Genomic DNA, 25,804 nt, shown 5'->3' on the forward strand with positions numbered 1-25,804 from the left:
CAGAATGGTGGAATTTTTCTTCATCCCAACAGGCTGATATTGCAAGTTTTGATTTGAGTACAATCACTTTCTTAGAAATGATATTACAAGTGCTACAGCACACAGAATCCTGTTATTAGTATCAAGGGCTGTGAGATTCTGGGGTTCAAATTAAGTATTGTCAATGTTAATCAAACCAACTTTTCTTATAAAATCTTAGTTATTCTCCCCCCATCCTCCAAGGTTGTATTTTACTCATTAACTTCCACAAGACAGGAATGAGCCATGGAGAGGGAAATGCCATCACAGCAATGGAGACCTTCAGGTTCATGAGCAGTAATATCACTGGAGCAAAACTGAATTTGTGTGCTTGGCTTGGCTGCTTTGAAAGGCCCTCTGAGAAACTTCTTACCTTCTGGTTCCTATGAATATTTGTTTTTCTAAGTAGCAGACTTTACTTTTTGTGACTTTGTGCCGTGACTTAGAACTTGTTGACATTCAGCCTTGGGAGATGGTGTTCAGGGACACATCAAGAATAAAACTCATGCAGTGTGACCTGTTCTGGTCATTCTTGCAGCACTTTCAGTTGCCTGAAAATATCTTGCATCCTTATAAGCCGAATGCTGTGGTTTGCTCATTGTTTTGGTAAAGTAATTGCAAAGATTTTGTTTCTAGTACATTTTGTTAAAGCTTCTGTTCTGAAGCTTTTAAACAATTGTTTCCTCTGTACTGTTTTTATTCCAGTTTTAGTGGTATTGTATCTGTTACCTTAAATACCTTTGCAATTACACTGTAGTGCAAGGCAGAGAAACAAACATCTCACACATTGGTATGCTGTGGTCAGTGTATTTAATATTAGAATTAGACTGTCAGTTTAACAACTTACTGTCCACAGAGTGCAAAAGATTTCTTTTTAAAATAAATACATATAGTTTTTTCTTAATTCCATAAGAAGCCTCTTTTTCCTTTATCATCCCTGTTGGCATGTCACTGGTGATATTGTATTGATCCACTAAAAAGGTTTGTGGTAAAACTTTTTACTTGATGTAGGCTGTCTTTTTAATTATAGCTATGTCAGGATGCTGTACAGTACTCTGTAGTTAGGGTTGTGTCAGCACTTACATATGAAATCTCTCATTTTTATCAGGGACTTAGTGCTGACAATAAAAAATTGCTTTGAGGAAAAGCATAGTAGGATCTTAGCCTTCAGGGTAAGTCAGTAAGGGTTTACTATATTAAAAACTATTCAGATGAATCTGAGTTAATGAAAGGTTACAACCCTCTCTTTTACACACAGACTCACTATGTGTGCTTACAACCACTGTTTTACAATTATTTTTTAAGGCTTTTTCATTACTTGAAGTATGGCCATTCAGCATCTAAAAAGCAGCAGAATTCAATGCTCTCTTCCTCTGGGCATCTCTAAGGGATTTACAGCAGTTCTTGAACCTGCCTGTCTCTTTGTTTTGGTTCCCCCCTGCCACTTCCCCTTCTCCCAAGCCTGCAGTTGCTCAGAGCAAAGGACCTAGCAAGAATGAAAGATACCTGTCTCACTGGTGTTCTGTTTTCATACTTAGCAAATGTTTGATCCCACATAAGACAGAAACGTGTGCAGAGTGGTATTTTCTCCTTATTTTAGAAACATAAAGCAGCTACTGTAAAAGAATGTGTCTCATACTACAGACTGATGGTGCTGTATGCTGGCTCACGGTCCAGAGCACAGAGCTGTTCCCTAATGATGGGAGCCTAAATGAACAGGATTGATTTGGTCTTTCCCTAAGGGTGGTAGTGGAGTGCCTGCAGTGCCATTTGTGGGAATGGGAATGGCTCGAGCACTCAGGCCTGAGTTCAGTTCCCACTTCTTCCTGCAAGGGTGGAAGGGCTCATCTCTCCCTTTTCTAGAAGAGGACTGAGAAATTGTTTGAGTAGGGGCATCTTCCATCTCTGTTGTGGTGTGTAGGCCACTGTGTGATTAAGAATAAGGAGGAAAGAAAGGCAGAAGGAATATGATTTTGCAGGCTTTATATGCTTTACCCTGGGTTTGGGGAAGAGATGCCCAAGCACCAGAGTCTGCTCCCTCCTTATTTCCAAATTTTCTCTCTCAAAAAATTAACAACTATATGTTAAAAGCAGGACAAAAATACAGCTTACCCTAGGAGCTGGTATCCTCGGGTAATCATCCCTTCTGTTTTTCTGTCCTGTTGTCTTAGAATGCTGTAGTGAGGAGAAAGAAATGCTGGTTTAAATCTCCCTCATCAGATTTTGCTCTGATAATGCACGTGTGTCTTTCTTCATTTCACATCTAACTGAGCCTGACATACAGACCATATGACTTTTTTTTTTTTTTTTTTTTTTTTGCTTTGTTTGTGGTTCATTGACAGCTGTCAGCCTGGTCATCAGGCTTTCCTGGGATGGGAAAATGCTAGAGGAAAAACAAATATATAACCAGCACATTCAACTGTTGATGAGTACAAAAAGTGAAAAGAAGAAGGAAGAGATGTAATGCTCCAAAAAACTAAATTTAAAAGTCAGAGATGTCAGAGTTCAAAGCACAGCTACACTACATTGATACAGATAAAAGTCTGGATTTCACAGGAACTTGCTATCACATTTAAGTTCAGTGTAGCTGACCTTGCTGGGCAGGTCTCGGACAGAATCACTCTTTCACCTGTCTATTGCTAAGATAAAGCAGTTCTCTATGAAATGTACATGCATATAATTGCATCAAGGAACCTGGAGAACGTGTATATAAATACACCTTATTTCCATTCTGTGGGCATGTTGATGGACCATGAGGGTAAAAATTGGAGTGTGAGACTGTTGTAATGAATGTGCAGGAAGAAGTTGGGCTGATAAAGTAATGAGATTTTTTTATCCTTTATTTACCTTTCACTATTCAAAGGCCTTTTTCAGGGAAGCACATGTAATAAACATCACTTTATAAATGGGGAAACAGACTCTGAAAGTGAAGAGGATGAAGGTTTTTCTTCAGGTCCCTGGGAAATGTGAGCATGGAAACCAAATCTCCTCAGAATGTATTCAGCAGTTTTCCCACTAGGTCACATTTTCTCCACATAGTATTTTCTTTGTGAGAAAAGCACAGAGAAAAGTCTGAAGTGACTGCAAGATGGCAACACATTTGTAGGGGTATTCCAAGTACCTTAAAAAGGTGATCCCTATTTCCTGTAACTGGAGACATAAGGTACAAGGATGATAGTGACTTGCTGAAATGCTCTCATTTTGGATAAAAATCACAACTGTTTCCTACCTTTTTAACACATTTAACAAAATGGTCTCTGTAGCCTCTTGGACCTTATTGCTTCAGTTTCTTTTGTGCCACATCTTCACAAGTACGAGTGCAGTATCTTTGCCAGCCGTTGGGAACTGTGTGCCAACTAATGCAGCTGTCACTTGATTATTTTTTTTCCCCCAAGCTTTTTGGCTCCATCTGCTTGCCTGGTCACTTCCATTGTTTGCTTTCCTTTTCCTACTGTGCTGCCTCCTAGATGCATAGTTGTCGGTAATAGTTTGTGCCTCTCCCTGCCCCCAGTCTCCCCAGAGGATGCAGATTACACCTTTCCTTCCTCTAAATGCCTGTGCCCATACTCACAACTCAGAGAGAGCAGAAGAGACTTCCTGAACATGTCATAACTAATGTATACCAAAGCATTTTCCATCTGCTTTCCACCCACAGATACAGCTATTTCTCACAGTATCTGCAGTGGCAACAAAATATTTTTCTTGAGCAGGTTTTGGTTAAATGGCATCAATTGAGGAAGAAAGGAAACAGCTCGACAGCATGGACAGGAGGATAAGTGCAGGAGCTGGGAAAGGAGTTCTGTAGTTTATTTAACTTAAAGGTATAACAACCCCTAATTTTGAGTGGTAATTTACTGATGGAAGATTGGTCATTAATTATTTTTTCTAGTTAAAAAGATCCCTTGCATATCATGAGCAATTCAAGATGTTAAAGTGTGCGGATCATGAACATTGCTGAGTTGCTGCGGAGCATCACAATAAGTTTTATGAGCCAGCTGAATTTGAAACAAAACACGAACTGGCAAAACACTTAGTCTAATTCAAGTGAACAATATGGATAGATTCTACCTGCTACTTTGGCTTGCTTGATGCTCAGTTTTATTTATCTATTTATTTTAATTATCTATATGTGTCTGTATATTTACTTGCAGTTGATTTGGTGTCAATTTTTGTTTGGGAGCTCAAGAAGGCAGCAACAACTGGCAGTTACAAACTGATTAAGTTTTCCAAGTTTTATTGGTCTGAGAAGTTCTTTATTTCATTGTTGTAATTAAGTTTTTTTAATCTTGCTTATGTGTGCTTTTTTCTCATTAAAAATTTCTTAGGACCAGATGGGTGCATTGAAGCCTATACATAGGTTGATTTATAAGTGATTTGTATATTTTGGTTAACATTTTGCACATTTGGCACTTTTTCCATCAGAAGAATGAGTAGTTAACATATATTTGCTGTACTTTATCTTTGTGGAGTTTCTAAATGTATTGACTTCCAAGAGAAAATAATAAAACTGAATGTAAGGATAATTATTATCCTGTGGAGACAAAAAAATACCACCTTCCAGGTTGATTTTTACTAGAAATGTGGAGGTAATCTTTTCCAGACTGAGATGTTTCTGGCCACCATACCTTCCACTGGGGACAAACTTGCAGAAGAGGCATCTTTCTTTATGAAGAACATAATGAATTTTTATGTGTTTCAGTGTCAAAGTCTTCCTCAAACTTGTTTCATGCAACACATAACATGAATCTTATGACTATTCTGTGTTGCTAGTATGGTTACATTAATTATTCTTCCACCCCTTGTAGTAGTCCACTTTCAAGTTTCTTGTGTACCTTTAATTTTGTAACTAAAGTAAAATAGCAGCCTTTTATCTGTGGAAAAGTGTAGGCAAAGGAGTACAGTGAGTTTTGCTGGAAACTGCTTTTAATGGTTCTGAGCTGTTGCATTGACTTGGTGACCCCACAAAGGTAGCAACAATCACTTGGATTATGGAATGTTTCAGATCCTATATGATCCCATGGCATCTAAAAAAATCCCCAGACAAAACAATACCCCCACTACTACGAAGGAAAAACCAGCCATGAACCTTGTTCTGAGAGAGCAAAGATGTAAAATGTGTATTAATATAGTAGAGATATTAGCTAATTTTATAGCAGGAGGTTTTATTTGCTGTAAGCAGGAGGACAAATCTTGGACCTTAGTTGTTGCATAACAACTAGTGTACAGAGTGGCTGTTTGTGGAATAATGAGTTGCAGAAGTGCTAAAATCCAGTGGCATCAGATTCTTTTAACTTAAGGAACAAAGTTTTAATCATCCTCTCATCGTCTCACGTAGGAATCGCACTTCCAAAATTTTCTGTGTGTGCTAGATTTCCACATGCTAACTGAAATGGATGCTATTCCAATGTGTGTAGCTGACCTTTGATTCTCAGAACTGAAATTCTAAGTGTAGGAATTATGGAAAATGGTGCATACTACCAGTAGCTGCTTGTGGTAAGAGCTGAGAAATAAAGAAGTGATGGTAATTCCTTGGCTGCCTTAGTGTCACAGATTTATTTTAGCCATAGTTAGTACATGTAGCTTTACAGGTGATTGTGACTGGTTCCATGAGCAGGAAAATATCCGTAGCTAACAACTGAAATCTTGTGCCATCACTTGCAGAGGAATGGCTGTGGTAAATGTCCTGATGACATATATTATATAAGGTGTAATTAGGTGACAGATGGTGTCAAACTTCACTTGCATTTGTAGTTGGCATAGCTTTTTGAGGAGGGAACAGTAAGGACACACTGGTATTTTTGTGCTTTATTTAGCCACTTCTGTTCACAAACCTCCAGATTTTGTAAATTTACTTTTGCTGTTTGAAGGCAATTACACTTTTGGTTTTAACAAGCAAGTTCTCAGATGGTCAGTTAAGATATCCTTGATGCTGAGGAAGACAGATACTTCTGCTGTGTAAATTTAGACTTCTTTTTAAATGTGTAAATATACAGTGGTTATTGTATCTTGACAGGCCGTCTATCACAATGGCAGGATTGACATTCCTACAACCACAAGTCCACTATTTTCCACATGTAAAACTTTCTAGGCCTATAAATATAGTCAAATACTGTTAATATGTGAAGTCTCTTTATTTGGTTTATATTAGTGATTGTATTGATGACTGACAAATGGCTTCTGGTATCAGTCAAAATCTGTTACTAATAGAACATTTAATTTTGTTTTCATGCAAGTATTGTAGTACAGTTTTTGCATTTTCTCAGTTAGAATAAAAAAGACATTATTTTTGGTATTTTCTGTTCTTTTAATTTTATAAAATTGATTGTTGTCCCAGGGTAAGGTTTTTTTGCCTCTACGAGAGTGCCTGTTGTTTGTAATCTACATTTCAATTTGCTTTTTCTCATTTATTTCATCAATAACTCTCCTTGGATCCTATTGCTGATCTGTCATGTCAGCTCTAAATAACTTGGCAAAGGAACCTATGCAAAGGTAAATAGACTTCTGTAACTTTTACATTGTGTGAAACTTGAATTGGTCTTCAGCAACCTGTACATTTCAGGATCATATACAAATTTACACCAGCTTGTGTTGGGTATGTCAAATAAAAGGGATTTAGAGAGATGAACACTTTTTGAAAATAATTCCTTATAAACGCTTCAGCTACTTTAGATATTAGTTAGTCTGGTTAGTGAGCTTCACTGGCTGACTGGATTAACATCTTGTTCGTTTCCTTTATGTATTTCTTGTCCTAACAATGTTGGTGGTAGGCTGCAAAGACAATTCTTCTTGGACTCCATCTCTATTGTTAGAGAAGCTTTAAATATTATTAAATTAAGGAATTGAGTTCTTGGCCTTTATGACAGTTTTCCTCTTCTTGGTGCACAAAGCCAATTTATCTTGAAGCATAAACAACCAAATACTAATGTTATGAAGTGTCCATTTCTGCTTGTTTCAGCTGTTACTAAATATAAAAATTGATATGCTGGAACACTTACTCCTGAGTCGTCGTCTTTCTCCAAGCCTTGCATAATACAGTAAATCAATAATGCACTTTCTTTCCTACAGGCGCTGAACAGATCTGATCCTGTTTACTCTGTATCTAGTAATGAATTATCTATAATTCCTCTAAGACCTTACACTGTATAATTTATTCTGTGTTTCACGTTTTTCCCCTTCCTATCTCCTTATTCTTAGTTCACTTCTAGTTTTACGCTGCCACATGTACTGGGAATATTCTCTGTTGTGATACATAGCTTCTAACTTCACCTTGCAATTTCTTTTCAAAGCACAATTTTTCTGCAATCTCATCTACTCCCACTTTCCTGTGTTGCTGCTTCTAATTTTCTAAAACAGTAGTGGGTGAGCTAAAAAGCATCATATCAATTGCATTGCAAGCAGCTAAATATATATCTTCTGTCCTTGGTTTGAGATTTGTGAATTCTGTTGAGCAAATACTGATATTTAGACAGTATAAATGATGGACTCCACTGTACCAGAGCCGCTTGGCTCATTCCTTCTGGAAAGGAACACATGTATTGATAGTGAGAGATCCTGGTTGATATTTGTCAAACATTTACTTGGAGAAATGACTTTTCCTATGAAGGACAAACAAAAGCACGTCCTTTGGATTTCATGTTTATTACTGGGTATGAAGGTTACTGGTAACTAATTTGGAGGTGATCATGTGCATATTAAAAAACAAAATCTGGGGCTGTTTTACTTCTGCAGATCCAAAAGACTTGAATAGACTTTCAGAAATGCACTGAGGCAGAGCAGCACTGAGCATTTCAGTCATGGGGAAAGTATAGTGAAAAGGATAGAGGTAATATGTGAACAAGGAGGAGTAGAATAATTTCCTACAGCCTTTTTTCATATGTTAGGAAAATACGTCATTCTTTCTTTGGGTTTTCTTTTAAGAGAGAAGGTGGAGCTTTTACAGACTTCTTTGTTACCATCTTTCACTATCCCTGCTGTTGTTCATTACTACTGAAATATACAGTCATTGAGTATGTGGTCTCTGCAGGACCAAATAATTGAGTGCTCAAATCCAGCTGCAGATGCTTTTCAAAACAAATAAACTTCTCTCCAGGTATTTTGGACTCTTGTTGCATCTTGTAAACTTTTATAAGTATTTTATAAAATACAAATGAACACATTATCTGCAAGTGTTGATTTTTGAGAGTTTTGTGTCAATGGCTGGATGATTCCAAGTCACTCTTGAAATAGTGTATGGCACCGTTGCTACCAGAACAGAAGAGATTCAGTTGGCATTTTATTTCTTCTACTTTATTATCACATCTGCAAATATTGTAAGTCTGTAGCTGTTTCTACGTTCAGCTGTTCATCTGTTTCAGCTATGATCTTTTGTTGCTTATTGATGAGGATTTGGTAAGAGCAGTATGTGCTCCTGAACAATAGTATTGTAGTTTATAGATAAAAATTCCTAATTCTTTTACCTTCATAGCTCTTCCATGCATCTATGATCTGCTAAAAAAGAACAAAAACCAAATCCAAGAAAATAAATTAAAAGATAAACACCAAAACCCCAAACAAACCAAAAAGGTAGGAATGTTCTTGATGATGTTCCATTCCTTGAAGCCTGCTCCAAGTTCTGTCATCAGCCTGAATAGTGGAGATGTTCTCTCCACATGTCTGCATCTCAGGCTATCCCTGATTGCTTTGCTTTCTTCTTGTAGATAAAAAATGCTAGAGCAAAAATTTTTCACTCAGACCTTCTTGGAGACATGAATAACAAGAAGTGGTGGCAGAACAGAAGCAGGCACATGTGAAAGCAATGTAGTGGTAGAAAACATTAAAACATTTACCTTTAGAAAGACCCTTTTTTATAGTTCCAGTTGTGGAATGCATTTGCCCTTGCACAACACATCTCCTTGAACCCACTGATGATGGGATTGATGATACCTTATACTTTCAGTGTATTTGCAGACTTGTTTTATATTTTGTTAAATTTCTGAGGTTATTGGAACAACTTAAAGAAATTTAAAAAATCCAATAACAACAGCAAAACCCCTTTTTAGAATTGAGAGTAAAACTGGGAGCAAAGCACTCTGTCCAGCTAGTAAATTCTGTGGTAAATTTGCCATCTGCAAATAGACATGAACTTTTCTTCTCCCTTGAAATTATCTGTCCTAATGAGCTTTCTCAGGATGTTCACTTATGAAAGTGTCTGCTAAAGAAGCAGGAAGCCCATGAATTGTAGTAGTGAGATAGGATCTTTCTGGCAATTCCAGTTGACCAGTGCTCTTTTCCTCTTATGTTTCTCATGACGAAAATAACAACAAAAAAAAAAGTTTTGCTTGGAAAATATTAAATATTTTAATTGTGTTTACAGCTTGTTATCTGACTAAATAAGGGAAGTACTAGTAGTTCATTTCTACATATCACTTGTAAGGTACTTAGCATTTCTGAGATGTGTGTTATGTCTAAAACTTTGTAGGCTGTAGATGCCAGCTGTTTTCTAAGACTATGACTGAGACCCGTGGCTGACTTTTGGTGCATTTAGTCAACATGGGGAAACTGTGGAACAGAACAGAGCATGAATCTGAAGTGAGCTGTTGCTGCTTTCTCAGGTGAATGTGATTTGACCATAGTGGGCATTGAGTTCAGGTTCAGTTGCGGCTCCATGCTGCCTGCCCTGTGCCTGTGAAGTAGATTGTTGTCCTCTAATCTGTGTGTGGAACTGCTCTTGTGAGTGCTTCCTAATCTATTTCAGGTAAAACAAATCTGCTTAGCTGAGACTTTAAACTTGTAAGCTAACCTGGCTAATTCTGACTGAAGCGGATTAGTGATGCTTATGTGTGCGGGTATGCCAGGAGATCTGGTTGGATGCAGGGATAAGCAGGCTGGGTGTGGGAGGCTGAGCCTGTGCCTCAGGAAGAGTATATGCCGGTATCTCTACAGTCCTGTTCTTTCCAGAAGTCCCTTTAAATAGCTTATTTTAATGTGTCAGGAAGTGTGCTTTGAAAGCAAAATAAATCTTGTGCAGAATAAGCATGCTGGCGTGCTTGCTGAGTGCTTGTTTTCTATTAGCTGCTAGTCCTTACCTATTTTAAACTTAATATATGACTGCTTTGTTGCAATGTTATCTAATTCAATGATCTAGGGTTTCCCTATGCTGCTGGTTTTAGTTCTCATATATCTCTAGGTATAATAAGTTCAACTAATATTTCAGTTGCCACTGGAACTGAGTACACACAACTACAAAGGAGAAAGACCAACTAAATTTTTCAAAAATATCTGTTAAAAAACTGCTGTCAGGCTTCTGAAGTTGATTTTTTTTTTTTTGTATTTTAAGAAAGTCCTACTAGAAAGTCTGCTGAAGCTTTCTTCCATTTTTCTCTGTTGCATAACTAAGAGAATTTCCATGCAAACCCATAGAAATGTCATGCTTTTTTGAGGCTGGTGATGTGATCTCTACTAAGTCAACCATTTGTCACTGATGGATGGTGCCTGCATCTGAGCTGCTAATTACTTCCATGTTGGAATTTTGATGATGGAGCACTCATCATCCAATCTCTGTTCCTTCACCAGTGACGGACCCAGTAATGCCCAGCCTGCTGTCCTGCTACCATGAGCTGAACATTTTCCAGATGTTAGGACTCCTCAGAAAAAGTCTCTGGAATATGTAAAGTTATCACCTGGGACTGAATGGACTTGGGATGAGACTTTTAGGTTGTGACCTCCTGTCTGCTTATAGCAAGTCCTTTAAAACGGATCCAAATCTTTTGATTTCAGATTTTTTTTTTCTGGTGAGCCCTAGAGCTGGGAGTGGCAGATGTTGCTCTCTGTGACAGTTTCAACTCTAAGTCAGATGTGCAGCAGGATTTCTTTGCTCTCTCCCCCCACCCCTGAGACTCAAAAATCAAGGAATGCAAGACTAGCTGGGCAGTCTATGAAAGCTGGCTTTGGGCCAGAAGTTCCAAAAAGAACTACAATAAATTTACGCTGATCAGTATTTTTAAATGGTCAGTTCTTCAACAGAGAAGTGAACACTGGGTGCGGGAGCTCCTGCTGAGAACAGCCATGTTCCTGAAACAGTTGGTACTTCCAGTGTCAAAGTAGTTGTTTAACATATTGAAAAAATATACCAGAAGGGCCTAAAAGAGTTGGAGGTTTTGGGTCAATGCCCACCTGTGATGATATCTTGGAAACATATCCTTGATCTCACCAATGCCTGAGGAGTAAGTGCAGATCTGAAGACCTCATTGGTGCCATTACTCCGTGTTGACTGCAATACCTGAGAGAATGGCTATGAGCTCTGTGGGAATGGATTTTAGTACATAAACCCTGCACTATTGTGAGTAGAAAATATGTTCTTGCTAGGCTTTGATTAAAATCTATGAGGAATTCACCAGGAAATGAAAGCATTTCTTAGAGCCTAGTTTCTTTCCAGGATTCTTACTGAAGAAAGAAAGAAAATTGGTAGGCTAGGTATTTCCCGGGTGTTCAGATGATTGGAATGAAAATGTAAATACCTTAAAAAGTTCAGCTGTATTTTTTGTAACGTTTTATACGTCATACCTAATCATTGCTTCAACTGATCTAGTAGCTGAGTCCTATGTCTTGGTGACTAAAAAGTGACTTCTAAACTTTGGACAGAATGGTACCATTTGCTAATCATCCATGCATCTGAGACCATGGAAGCCCATGTGAAGATCATAAGAAAAATTAAAATACACATTGACCTGAAGGCTGTGAGGGATGACTTGAACTTCACATTGCCTGTACTATATTCTGTTTTCCTCAGTGGAAGACTAGATCTTTTGAAAAATTGAACTATTAGTGAGAAAGCCTTACAGTTACTAAAAGCCTTTTTGGGCTGCTTCAGTGAGAAAGTTACGGTAAGGTCCATTTTGCAGGCTTCAAGCTATGTCATAGAACATAACCTAATCAGCCAGGTTTTCCAGTAAGAACAAATATAAATGCCCTGTTTTCAATGGTGCTCTTGCTATCAACAACCAATGCATTATTCAGAAAGTCATCCAATTTGGCGTTCTATCAGTAGAAACAGTTGGAGTGAAATGCAACTGTTTGCAGCTGGACTGTTTCACACATCACTCTTACATAGTAGTGATAAAACAACATTCTGAATAATCTGGATAATGGCCTCAAAATTTGAATTAAATCAGTTATTTTACAAATTTTGTTTTTTTTAACAGCTTTTCTAGGTTAGAAAATAAACAATCAATCCAACAATGTACCTTGTGTGTGTTCACTGCATCCAGAGCTCTGTTGTCAATGAGATTTGACTTTTCCCTTGCCTGGTGTGGGTTCATGTGGCACTTAGGAGATCCACCATTTTGTCTCACAGATTGTACCATCTCAGCTGCTTTGGATTTCCACCTATTACCGGAAATCTAGCAAATTTATCCTTCTGAATATTAGTACTTCATTAGGACCTGAGCAACTATCTACTTGCTTCCAAAATATGCTGGTCTCCAATATCCAGAAGGCAGCTGTGTGGCATGGCAAATGACCTTTGTGAAGCACGACACACCTGATGTAGCAGCGAGGGCAGGCACCAGGTTTGGATGGGGAGTGGTGCAGTCTGTGTTTGATCGGTACAGCTGATGCTGTTTAGCACTGTCTGGGAGAGATAGAGACTGCTCTTCACCTACAGGAGTCTTGAAAAATCAGGAACAAAAATTAGCCTGCAGTAAAGGTGGATCAAGGCAGTGATGTGGGGGACTGTTCCACTTTGCAGCTGCTGTTGTGGGCTCGTTGTTGGGAAGAAACTGTCTTAGCTCTGCATGCCTCTTTCCACATAGGCATGAGAAATTATGCCAGCTGTGCTGAACTGGTGGGTTGGTGAGACTCCTGACAGTAGTCAAAATGCTAGCAGTAGAGCATGCCTTGCTTTTACTGAAGAGTACAGCTTCAAGTTAGGTAGGTGTTTATTTTGCAGTGGTATAAGATGTTAATTGGTCCCTAATCATTACCCACCTCTGCTGGAAAGGTGTAAGATCTGTCTTCAAACAGTTCATATCTGTCATTCTTAACCCAGTGCCAACAACACCATGTACGTTAGAGGAAATTGGTGAGATACAATTGATTTGAGTATTTTTTTCTGGAATGGGTAAAGGGGGGACAGTTTATTTTGGTGAAGCTGCACAGAAAATATTCTGTGGCAGAGCAGTAACAGTATCTTAAATAACATTAATCACTGAAAAAAAATCTCTAACCTGTTTTTCATCTACTCAAATTATGATCCCAGTTTCTAGTTTTAAGATTGTTTCTATTTGTCTGTACCAGTGTCTCTTTTATTTGGTAGTTCAGGTACATAATTTATTTGCTAACTGCATACATGGTCAGTGCTTTACTGCATTGAACACGGCTCTCTTTACCGCTTGTAATCACATCACCTTTCCTACTAGGGAACTGTTGTAGAGCAAAAACGGGATATTAGAGTTGATGGCTTTGTAGAATTGGAAGGAAGGTTTGAATGCCTGCCTGATATAAATATTGTAGGCCGCCTTACATTCTTATCTACCTCTGGACATGCAAATACCAAACCTTACTTTCCTGGTCCCAGAAATAGTTTGAGCAAAGAAGTCGGTGTTTCTGTAGGTTGTTAGCAGATGCCCTGCTGCTGAATCATACTGCTTAATCAGTTACTGAAATAAGATTCTCAGAGAGCCATTTTAAGGGCATTAAATCAATAACAATAATTGCAACCATTTCCATTTCTCCAGTGGAGCCTGCTAAGAGTCTGTTTGGGCCAGGGCCAGATTCTTTTAGACAGGCTGGGATATCATCTTCCTTCAAACCTGGCAGTCACTCATGCTGTTTGTCAGCAAGTGCCTTGTTGTTCTGCAAGGTCAGATTTTAAATCTAGTGCCATAAAGCTTCTCTGTGACACAGAGAACATAACACTTAGGAACCAATGTGCACTAGGCAGTGTTCTGGAGATGTGAGGTTAATGAGAAGGCATTTTCTGTTTTTTTAATACCATGTGGAGACTGTAATTGGTTTGGATTTTTTTTTTTTTTTTTTGCTTTAAATTAGACACTAGAAAAGGGAATGGGTTTTGCTGTGTTCTGGTAGTACGTGACCTTGTTTTACTAATGTCTTTCTACTGATGAAGATGCTGAAAATGCAGGTAAACCTATGTATTAGCATATTTCAGCAAGTCTGGTAAATGCTGCCTGTATGTCTCTCTTTGTATTTCTTGTAAAAGTAGAGAAGTGCAGATCAAAGGATCTTCCTTATCAGACGTTGATGCAAAGGCGTTTAACATGTTTTATTGACTAGCTCTGGAAGAAAGTACATAATTTGGAGTTCATCTTTGAAAATACAGCATTCAGAATGGAGAGAGTATTGCTCAGTGGATACTGGAAAAATCTGATATAATGTTCACAGCTGAACATTTTATAAGATATGAATTGCGACTGCAGACAGATAGGCTTTCTTCATAAAATATATATTGCTCCTTGTTCTTTTAGAGCAACCTCGTAGGAATAAGGCTGAACTGTAGTTTTTCACATCAAAATGGTAAAATACACCAGTGTTTATATCTTGTGTTGCTTGCACTACCCCAGTCTGACCCCAGCTACCTTCTCTTATCTCAGAAATTTCGTTTATAACTGGTGACTTAAACACAAACAAGAAACACCTTTCTCTGACTTAGGTTACAGCCTTTTACTCCAATTTGCTTTAACAGTACTGATAGAATTTTTTTTTCCCTAGCATATAAGACTGCATGATAGCTGAATCAGATAACGGGTCAGATTGGAACAGACCACAGTGGATCATGTGGTCTAACCTCTCTGCTCAAGCAGTATCATCCCAGAGCACATGGTGAGGGAGACTCCACAACCCTTCTGGACCATCCATTCTGGTGTGCAGTCACTGCACAGTAAAGTTCTTCCTTGTGTTCAGATGGAACTTCCTGTGCATCACGTTCTGCCCACTGCCTCTTGTCCTATTGCTTGGCACCACTGGGAAGAACCCGGATCCATCCTCTTGACACCCTCCCTGCAGATACTGACAGACATTGATGAGGTTCCCTCTCAGTCTTCTCTTCTCGAGGCTGAACAGGCTCAGGTCTCTCAGCCTTTCCTCATAAGAGACATGCTCCAGTCTCTTCATCTTCTTTGTTGCCTTCCACTGAACCTGCTCCAGGAGCTCCATGTCTCTCTTGTCCTGAGGAGCCCAGAACTGGATACAACACTCCAGGTGGCCTCACCAGGGCTAAGAAGAGGGGCAGAACCACCTCCCTTCCTCTGCTGGCAATGCTTTTCCTAATGTACCTAGGATATTCTTGGCCTTGTCCTTCAGTCTTTTTTTAAAGAATAGGCAACTGAAACAGGAAATGAAAATAAAAAATTTTGGGCAGTAGCCTGAAATAAGCATTGTCAGTTGTGGATCTTGAGGTAAAATATATTGTTGATAACTTGGAAAGACTTGGATGTTTAATTCTCTTGTCATCTTGCTTAGAATAATATAAAAAAGTGTAAAGTTCAAAAGAAGGGAAGGTTATTTGGTATTAGTAGAATATTCCTAATTTTTACTATAACCTTATAGTAATTTCTAGGAGGTTAGTCTGATGCAAAAGCTTGAGGAAAATGTTCTTTAATAGTAGTCACAGCTCTTGATTCTCACTTTTCTCAGCTTTAATTCCACTGTCATCTTCTTTTTAACCACTAGATGGTCTTTCAGTGTAAAGGGTATATATGTTGCCATCATTTGTGTGTTGTTGTTCCATATTAGAGGACTCTTTTCTCAAACAGCTCTGATGTAGGGGACAATTTGGTACTTGGTGTTAATTTCCTGCCCTTCCTCTGGTTTTCATATAACTAAATTAATTTTAAATTTGACTAAATTTAGCTGCTATTTGTTCTCAAGGCTCATTAGCCCATTTCAGTTAAAGATGACCTTTTTTGGTCCATCTTTTGTGCCTTGTGTTCTACTTCACTTTTTTTGTTTTTTTGATGTCTCTGCTCTTCTGTGTGTCTGCTTGTTTGTGCTTCATTTCAGCAACATTTGAGTTGTAGCTTTAGTCCAAGAAATCACGTTACCATTTTGCCAGAAGCTGACGCCAGCCATCTGGTAAAATTACAACTCATATTAGTAAAACCTATAATTTCAGGAAATGTACCCAAAATTACTGTTATGATTAGTGGACAGGAAAGAGACTGAGACAGAGAAGTCAGTTGGGTACTTCAGAAATCATTTTGAGGTTTGCAGGCAAACATCTTAATGGCAGTGATCTTGCTGCCAAATGCTGTTTTGCTTTTGCCTTCAGAATAGTTTGCATTAATAATGAGCAGCTCTGCTTGGAAGTTTCTCATGTATTGCTCTTACGACGCAACTTTGCGAAGCAGCACCAGGCGAGGTGACAGTCTGTGTGAATGGATATGTAAAGTGCTTCAGCATACTGTACTGCTAAGGTTTTCCCACTGGAAATGCATCCCAGCCCCAGGGCCCATCAGTGTTATGGATGCTGAAGAAAAAATTATGTTTAGGCCATGCAAGAGTAGCCGATGTGTTAAGTCTAGTAGTTGTGAAATAAGTCTGCACTGAAACTAGGCAGAGTTTTATCAGCAGTTTGGTCATACATTTTGTCTCTGTGTCACTGGAGGAACAGAGAGGAGGTGACAACAGCTCTCATTTGTGTATATTCTCAGGGAGAGGCAGGCAACTCACCATGCCTTGGTAGCTGCACTTGTGCTGCATGTTCTGCAGTTGTTGAATGTATGTGTTAAACTAAGATGGAGTATATTTCTAATTTAAGACTTAGAGTGGTGATGAATTTACTATCTTCCTAGTGAGCTATTACAGTGAGTAATTATCCTCATAGTTAATTCAATTTGTATTTTTCTCATTTCAGCATTTAGTGACTGGATCTTGCTTCTCATCTACTGGATAAAATCCTTGTTCACATAGGCAGTTGGGAAGAATGGAGTTGTTTCCGCATAACAATCACATTGCCTGTTTACATAAAATAAATGTTACTGAATGATAGTCCTAGACTTCATAGTTGAGATTTCTGGTTCCATGTGTTAGTACCTATGGCTTAATATGTGTTAACTCAGAAGAGTTTTTCCATAACACAATAACACTCCAGCACAGCTTAACCAAAGTTCTCTACTGGAAGACCAAAGGGTCATCCTCATTGCTCCTCAGACTCTTTTCCTATGGATGAAAGGCTTTATAAAACTATCCTAAGCAGTTTTTGATCTGGGCAGCTGAGGAGGTTCTTGTATGCAGTGGAGTTGATGCTGTAAAACTGACCCTAAGGACTCCTTTTATAGGGAATATAGATAGTCTAGTCTGGGGACAGAAAGGCATGAGAAAATAGAACAGAATGCATAGCAGTACTGTGGAGATGTCAGGTCAGCTTGGAAAGCCCCTCACAACTACCACAGACCCACAAACTTCACTTACTTTTTGAAATGAAGGTTGAATTCAAACCCAAAATTATCCAAACCTGTGAAGTTTTAAGGAGTGCTTAGTCTCCTTTTGCACTGTAAGAGGATTCATGATCCTTTTTTGTAAAGAAATCCTTTATTACATGGGTATCTATCATGGAAGAGTTCAGATGATTCTGGTGATACATCTCTAGCCTTTGCTAAGTAGGTATACCACAGCATCTTTAAATTTGAAGGGTGTGTAAGAAACTGCCTGCCTAGTTTTCTAAACTGAGAGTTCTTCAGCCCACATGGTTCTCAAGTAATGTATCTAAAGATACTCTGTTTATGTTGTTTTAAGTGTGATCTAATGTTTGCTTTTGGCAAGAAACTCTTCCTTGTTATTATGCACAGAAAGAGTAGTTTACACAGTGCTGAAATATTAACTGGCTGTTCTAAACTGAGCAAACAAGAATACTTCTGCTGTATCTCTAGCAGTAGTAGTGTAGGCTTCTTGTAGTAATCTAATTCATGGGGAAACCAATAAGCAGGTATTAATTAGTTATTCAGGTAAGGGTTTTAATTTGGAGAGGTAAAAATTTTAGTATAAGAACCCAAGTAATGGTAAAGTTGTTAAAGTGGAAAGGTTAAGACAATGCAGTTGAAAATTGGGTCCTTAACTTTTATACCTTAGCAGTCCTTTCAATGGAAAAATAATCACTGCTTCATATTGAGTGGCAGCATGAAGGATTTTATGGAGGATTTGCTTGTTTTGTTTTTAATAGTTGCTGGAAAATTTGGCACCCTTTAAATTACTCAAGACTTTTTTTTTCTGCTTTTCCTTTTCTGAGGAAAAGGGGAGAGAAGCCTTTCATTAGTTCCACATGATAGTTAATTGTCACATTTTACAGCTTAATCCTTCTTCTTTAAAGAGTTTTCAGTGAAAAGACAAACCAGCCATCTTCTGCATAACAGTCATTACTAATATAAATACTAAAAATACCATAATTATTTATATGAACACAGCAAGATTGGTGATAATACAGATCTCCTCCTATTGCGAATTGTTGCCTCCCACAATATCTTCCAAAGAATGCAAGTGAATTTATTCTACATTATATCTAGTCACTGTTCTTGATGAAAACATAACAATGCAAAATTAAAATTAAGGAGTAACTTTTGTACTTTTGTTGTTAGCCTTCCCTTTCATGGAGCTAAGAACTATGGACAGTGTTCCTGATAAAGTGGCCTAAGCTCCCCACTTCTACAATAATACTGTACTGGTGTGTTAATAACTTGTCAGTTAGGAGATGGCTTTGAGGAAAAGAACTTTACATTGTTGGTTGTTTTTTGTTTGTTTGTTTGTTTTTTTAAATGCATTTTCTTATTACTGTGTGATGGAGGCTTTCAACATTTTCCTCATCGGTCACTTTCACGTTTCCCTCTTATCTCCACCACATCCTTGCTACAGCATTGTAATTCTCATTTTCTCTTGTGTCAAATTTTGAGGTAAAAGCAGAACTTATGTAAAGGCATTATTCACTGATTATTTGCTGTGATTATTTGCTTTCTTTTTGAAACAAGGAGAATGCAGGCATGTTTTGAAACACTTCAAATATGAGAATTAAGCCCATGAATTACTTAAGAACATGTGTTTGTAGAAAGAAAAATCCCCTAGTTTCTCTCTTCCTCTTATATGGTGATTGCTTTAATATGGACATCAAGTCTGTATTAATAAATTTTATAGCATGATTCTTTGTGCTAGAGCATTAAAAACTGCTGTGACTTCAATTCAGATTATCCCCTCTTTTAGCCAGAGCAGCCCTTGTGTTGAGAATGCACAAAGAGGGAAGAAAAGGCCTTTGGTTTAAAGCATTAAGATTTGATGCTTCTCTTGCTATTGCAAAGAGAATCTGTGGAATCCACATGAACTATAATATATCCAAGTTCTGTGTATGTGTGTGCCTGAACCTTGTAGGTGGTTGTATGATCATACATACTTTATCATAATCTAAAGAATGTGACTGCTTGTAGCTCAGACTGTTTCTTCAACTCTTGGTTATGAAAGGTCTGTTCATTACTCTTCTACCTCTGATATTTCTTTATCAAACCACTTAGTCTAAATACTGCTAAGTAGATATAAATTCTTGTAGCATTTTCTCATTTTCAAAACTGCTTTTTGTATTCTCATTTTCTAGTGGGTTTTGTGTGCTATTTCACAATTAATCACTTGTTAAACACTTTATGTATTTGTGCCAGAAGAGGGTAGGATTATGTGATAGGTCTTTAATTCCCAGAATTAAAGCAAAGTTTTCTTTTTAATGGTTTCTGTGTGTTTGTGCCCATAACTGATAGCAAGGGACATGGTTCTATCATGCCCTCACTACCCATGTATTATCAGATATTGTCTCTCTTTTAAATAAATCCCTTTGTTTTCTGTGGGGAATGGTTTGAAATAAAGCAAAGTCTCTGAAACTGTAAAGTAGAATTGGAGGCTAAAGGGGGTTGGGAAATTGAGGCATGGGATTAGAGAGGGAGCCATGTTCACAGGCAGTCCTGGAAGAAAAGAGTAAGTTGGATGGTGAAATAGAGAGAGAAGGGGTAAAGTCATTTGAAATAGGATTGTGGGGTTAAATAGAAGAAGGTGAAGAGGAGGCAGAGACCATGTGTGGTAGGAAACCTGGAAGTGTCTGTTCAGAAACATTCAGGAGAGGTCAGGACACTAGGTCTCGATGAAAAGCTTCAGCAGGTAGATGGAAAGTTGGGCTTGAATTTCAGTAGAGAGGGAGATAATTAAAACTGGCTCAGAAGGTTAAATACAGCTGTACATAATTAAATTTAAACAGGAAACTTTAATTGTGGTATTTTTTAAATTTAATGAGTACTAAATCTATTTTTTTGTTTGCTGTCAAATTTGTTTGGCATAAGTAAGTAATTAGAGGAGCACTTTGATTTAATGTATGTTGCTTTGACCACTTTGCACTGAAAAAACTACATTAATCAATGGTTAAAGTATACTGAGATAATGAAAAAAGAGCAGGATAATTTCTAATACAATGAAACATTGCATGTGCTGCTCTATTAAGGGTTGTCAGAGCTTTGCTGGGAGGTTAATTAATAGTAAAGCAGGAGCAGAGAATCTTTTTGGCTGCTATTTTGTTCTGGAGCACAGAGCAGTAAATAATAGAGTTAACTGAGAGATTTGAGGTGTGTATATGTTTGGAAGAATAGTTTATCACTCTTAGAAAAAGCATGTGTTCTTTTAGAATGAGTTAATTGTTTATGATGTATTTTATTTTGAAGAAAACCTCTTGAAAGTTTGTAAATCTCTATTGTAGTCTTGTTCTAATCAACATGTACTGATGAAATACAGAAGGTTTTTTGTTTTCTTCATCTATGCAATGTATTCAACGCAGTTTTGTGACTCCATTACTATGATCATGTTTGCTGTCGTTTATAGCACAGCAAAATTATTCTGGAACTTTCATTTAAAGCTCATAACTTCTGTTATATTTGTGCCTTTATCTGAATTATCTTAACTTCATGAAGTCCTTGTATGAGAATAATTGTCCTCTACCATAACCTGTAAATGAAGGTGTAGATTCTTCATTTGATTTTTGTATTTCAGTTATTGCATGTTGGCTGCTTTGGTCTGTTACTCAGATATTGTTCAAATTCCTTCCCATATACAAACCGTGTAGCCAGTATTCAGACCAATATATTAACTGTTTTCCTAAACACATCACGTATGTGTCTTGCTTGTAGTGTTTTGCAACATTTGCTATCATGGCCATAACTCAAATACATATTTTTCTTTGGTAAAACATGGTCCACAGTCTCAGTGTTAACTCTGTTATTTATTTATACCTGCTTGATGCTGCATGTGAATCCCCTTCTCATGCATGTTTTTTCAAATGGGCTTAGCAGGCCTTAGAGGCCTGGCTTGTTAGATGTATTTGCACTTGTGTGGTAGCTTGGGCTTGGATCAAGTACACCTTTTAAAGCTTAATTCCTGATTGTCCACACCTGCTTCCCTATAGAATGAGTTGAAGCATGGCTGTCCCACAACACCTTCTGGGTGAAACTAACGCAGAAGGTGTGCTCCAATGGTGAGGGTCATTTTAGGGTTTGGGGAGGGTCTGGGAATAAATCACTTCCTCTCCCCAGAGCTGGTATCCTATGGGCACTGCTGCCCCTACAGTGCTGCACTGCTTGCTTGTGAGGACCAATGCACCGGTGTTGTTCTTGGGCACAGTGTGCTTATAAGGACCTTATACTTCTTTTTCAGAAGATAAATTTGGATGTTGAGATCTTAGGAGATCTTTGCTTGGGTGGGATGTCCCTATTTTGCTTTCTATTTACCTCAATTCAGTATTGCACAGTTAAATAACGCAATAAAAAGCTCAGATATATTACAGTGTTAAGATTTAGTCAAATATCTACAGAAGTTTTTGTTTTAGTTCAATTGTCTTTGTCTACTAAATCTGTATTCACAAAAGATTTGTTCTAGGAGCGTCCAGTGGCCATAAATCATGTTGTGTCTGTAGCTATACTGCTTTTCACTAAATGCTGTCATGATACTTAGGTTAGTCTCCAAGTCAGTCTAATACATTAACTTCCAAGATAATTCTTTAAAACGTTTTCACAATCTCTTATATTTTGTTAAAAACCAAACCCCACCACTCCCTAACCTCTACCTCTCTACATCCACCTCATTTTCTTTTTTCTTCATAGTTTCAAGTATAAAACCAAGCAGTACTGATGGAAATTTCATTTTCCCATGTTATGGGAACCTAGGGGTTTATAGGTTAAAAATGACATTTTTATCTATATTAGCAGGATAAAAATACTTCAGCAGTAAAGAAGGAAGTGAAGTCATCCTCGCAGTACAGAATGCAACCTGTTGTGGCAGATAACCCTGAGCAGTTTTCCCTTTAATTTTTTAGTATTGCTTGGCATTTCTTGTTCTGAGCAACTGTTGTTCATATTTATTTTTATAATCTAACTTCTGTGAAAATGTAATGGATAAAGCTGAAGAATTACACTTAAACAGCATTTAGTGTTCAATAGAGGTGGGGGCTGCATGCAGTCTTCATTAGGGGTGTGGGATGCCTTCATCAGCTCTGAGTTTACTACATCAGTCTGGAGACTTCCATTTTCCTTAGGCATTTCTTGCATTTTGTTTTCCCATACAATGCAAGTATTAAGAAACTTACCTGGGAATTGCCAAGTTATATTCATTGACCAAGTTTAATGAGTTTTGCATGTTTATGCAGAGTCTTGCCACTTACACTGCTGTTTTGGTGTCTGTCTGAAAAAAGATCTTTGTGGTCTGAGATAGGTAGGAAAACCAACAGCTTTCCTCAGTTGTTCTTCTGGTTCTCAGTTGGTTTGAGTAGTTTTGGTTTCTGACTGTATAAATGAAAGAGACACTGTACTAGCTGAAAACATATGATTTCAGTTCTCTGGAAGTTGATTTGTAAATATACTTCTTTCTGCAAAATAATATTTCTTTCTTATTCCTATCTACCATATATATGGAAATTATTCTATCTTGTGTATTAGCTGACAGTAGTTAATTCTGAAAGCACTTACATGACAGAAGGCAGCTTTAATGTTTCAAATCTCTCAGATAATGTACATCCATCTGTTCTCTAGCAAATGCATCACCTCTCTGCATACTGATGATTTCTGATGTAGCACTGCTTGTAATTAAATTTTGATAATGTATTTTACAGGCTTCTTGAAAAAACAAATTGAGTTTATTCATGCAAATGCAAAGTAAAATAGAAACCACTAACGACTAAAGCTAATTTCATGAACTGATGGTCACTCAAAAATGTAGGAATAATTAAAAATATATACTACTACTAGTGTACATTTTTAATTGGCTGGAATTTCATTTGGGTATAATAACAGTAACAACAGTGATATTTTTGTCACTTAAACATTTACCGTATTCTTGCATTTGATTACTTTAATGTTTCAAAGCTGACCTTTTATGTTGGTTGCTTAAAGATACAAATTGGAAGTATATATTAAATTATTGAAACAAATGCAGCATTTGCAGTTTTATTAAGTGCATACTAAACCAGTAATTGCATATATAATGCTGCTGATACAGAAAAAATGCAATTAAACTTTTAAGCTACACCCATGGCTACTTAGAGAAACATTTGTGGTGGAAACTAGAATTTCTAGATTGAGAAGATGTAAACCTTTTGTTCAGCTTTTTTTTTTAACTACTGATTTTTACATTATTTAGTGCTTCAACTTTCCAAGTTGAGAAAATAAGGTGTAGTATTGTTTTGTTCACAATGCCCAAACGATGTAGCAAGCCTGATATGTAAGTTGTATTACCATCAGATGATATATGCATCTAAATTTGACTTTTGGTGAAATGTTGTTATTAAACATCACTCCCACATGCTAAGGTTTCTGAGCTTTGGGGAAATATGTTAGGTGAAAACATTTCTCTTAGAATGCACTGTTCATGGCATCTTTCTTAAATGCTCCTTACTGAACACAGAAAAATAAAGCCATTTGCTTTTGCTACCACTTGAATATAAAAACACAGACATTAGCTTCTGGTTTGGGTCACATGCACCCAAGTGTTCTAAAGCCTTTTTCCCATGGAAAAATCAAGAGTCAGCACAGTGTCTGCATCCTTCCATTGAATGTGTGGTGTTTAATTGTCTTTTAGTGTTAGCTTCTCATTCACTGATTGGAACTTAATGGGTGCTTTCTTTGAACACATATTTCAGTGACTGATCTTATAAGGTTTTATTTGGAGGAATCATCACCTGGGTAGTTATGTGGAGAAGTGAGAACCCTGTCTCTGGGATGTAAGTAGTGTTTCCCTAAGGAAGAAAGGTGTAGAGAAGTGCAGAATCCCAGCTATGAATCCTCCTCAGAGAAAGAGTGGAAGAACACCTGTAAATGTGTTTCTGTGCCTTTTATGGTACAACACACTGAAAATTACAGTACAGCTATGGTTTCTGGTACTTTGTTCCCTATTAACCAAAAAGGTGGATGTTTTTGCAAATGTCATGGAGCAAAATTGGGATTTATATACTCTCTGTCCATCATACAAGGCCCTAGTTTTTTCTTAAAAAACCAACTGAACAAACAAAAAACTATAAGAGATAGGTGAGTTAAGAAAAAGGAGGGGGTGATGGTGGTGGTGGGGGAGGTTCAGAGATTATCATCCTGTGCTGAAATACTCATGGAAATGTCCTTTACTGCTCTACTCCAAGGAGACTCAGGAGTTGTGCTCCCATGCAGTATTTGCGGTGTTCTTTCTGAATCTCTCTCTCACGGTGTGGCCTGCTGAGTGTGAGTTGGGCTGTGGGCTCCCAAGGACAGTGGCTCTATACACAATGGCAAAGCTAATTTCTCTCTGCACACGCTTTCATATACTGCTTTCAGAGCCTGTGGGTCTGACTGCTTGTTGAGGTGTGTCTGAATTCATCTATTCAACACATTGCTTGAAACCAGAGTCTGGATGTGCCAGCCTCAAAGGCTATAGAGCTGGAAATCTGATAGCAAATTCAATCATGAATTAGTCTGTGTTATAGCCCCCTGTTCTTATATGTTGCTTGGAGGCACATGGGTAGCTGAATGCATGAGTAATTTGGAAATTGCATTAGTATTTTTCAGTTTCTATTAAAATGGACCTAATTTTGGCCTTTTTTAACATCTTAGAGACTCATTTAACAATTATTGTAGCTTCTTAGCTTTGGAGAACTTTACTACTTCTTCAAAAATCCCCATAACTACTAACAGTAATTTTTTTTCCAGGTGAGGTATGTGCCATTTCTGGGCCACACAGGTTGCCTAGTGATGTCTGCTTTTGACCCCTGGGCATGTCTCTGACCAGCTTAAGACTTGTCAGTGATAAGGCTGTATTCTTTAATGGGTATTTTCTTCTTTATTAATCTAAAAGGAAATTAGAATAACAAGAAATGAACCTTTCAATTATATCTGAAAATATGCTGCTCTTAATGCATAAGACCAAAAGCAGTTTGTTTTTTTGAATAATATACAAAGTCTGTAATCAAATGAGAGGGAAAATAAATGCCATTTGAAATGATCTGTGCACAATTTTTTGCAAGTAATATTGCATATTTATATCTTCTGTGAACATGAATGTTAATAAGTCTTGTGTATTCTCTAGAAGGGCAACTAGTTCTTGTAAATTTTGCTGAATCTGGTGCTTAGAGAGACTACGATCAGACTGTTTAACAGAACAAGTAATTCTCTTGCTAGAAAGTTGCCTGAAGTTTTTTTTGTTTTGTTTTGTTTTTCTAGTTGTGTATCAAGTAGAAATTATTCCTTGTTTTCTGGAAGTTTTTAGTTGCCAGGAATAATGCAATTAAATAGGTTTTTACTGCTTTATCTAATAAAAAAAGTAACAT

General features: G+C 37.5%; 1 protein-coding gene across 10 annotated transcripts in view; it reads left to right on the plus strand.

Moving 5' to 3' along the window:
• Positions 1-25,804, plus strand: part of FBXW7 (F-box and WD repeat domain containing 7) — a 176,940-nt gene that overhangs the window by 50,416 nt on the left and 100,720 nt on the right. The window contains exon 1 of one of the 10 annotated variants that reach the window (XM_068187284.1): positions 5,108-5,126. The exons of the other annotated variants lie outside the window; for them this stretch is intronic. The gene's annotated coding sequence lies outside the window, so the exon portion shown is untranslated. Of the gene's footprint in view, positions 1-5,107; positions 5,127-25,804 lie in introns of those variants that run through there. 10 annotated transcript variants of the gene reach the window in all.

Source organism: Anomalospiza imberbis, chromosome 4 (assembly GCF_031753505.1).
Source record: "Anomalospiza imberbis isolate Cuckoo-Finch-1a 21T00152 chromosome 4, ASM3175350v1, whole genome shotgun sequence".
In the NCBI taxonomy this organism is placed as follows: domain Eukaryota; kingdom Metazoa; phylum Chordata; class Aves; order Passeriformes; family Viduidae; genus Anomalospiza; species Anomalospiza imberbis.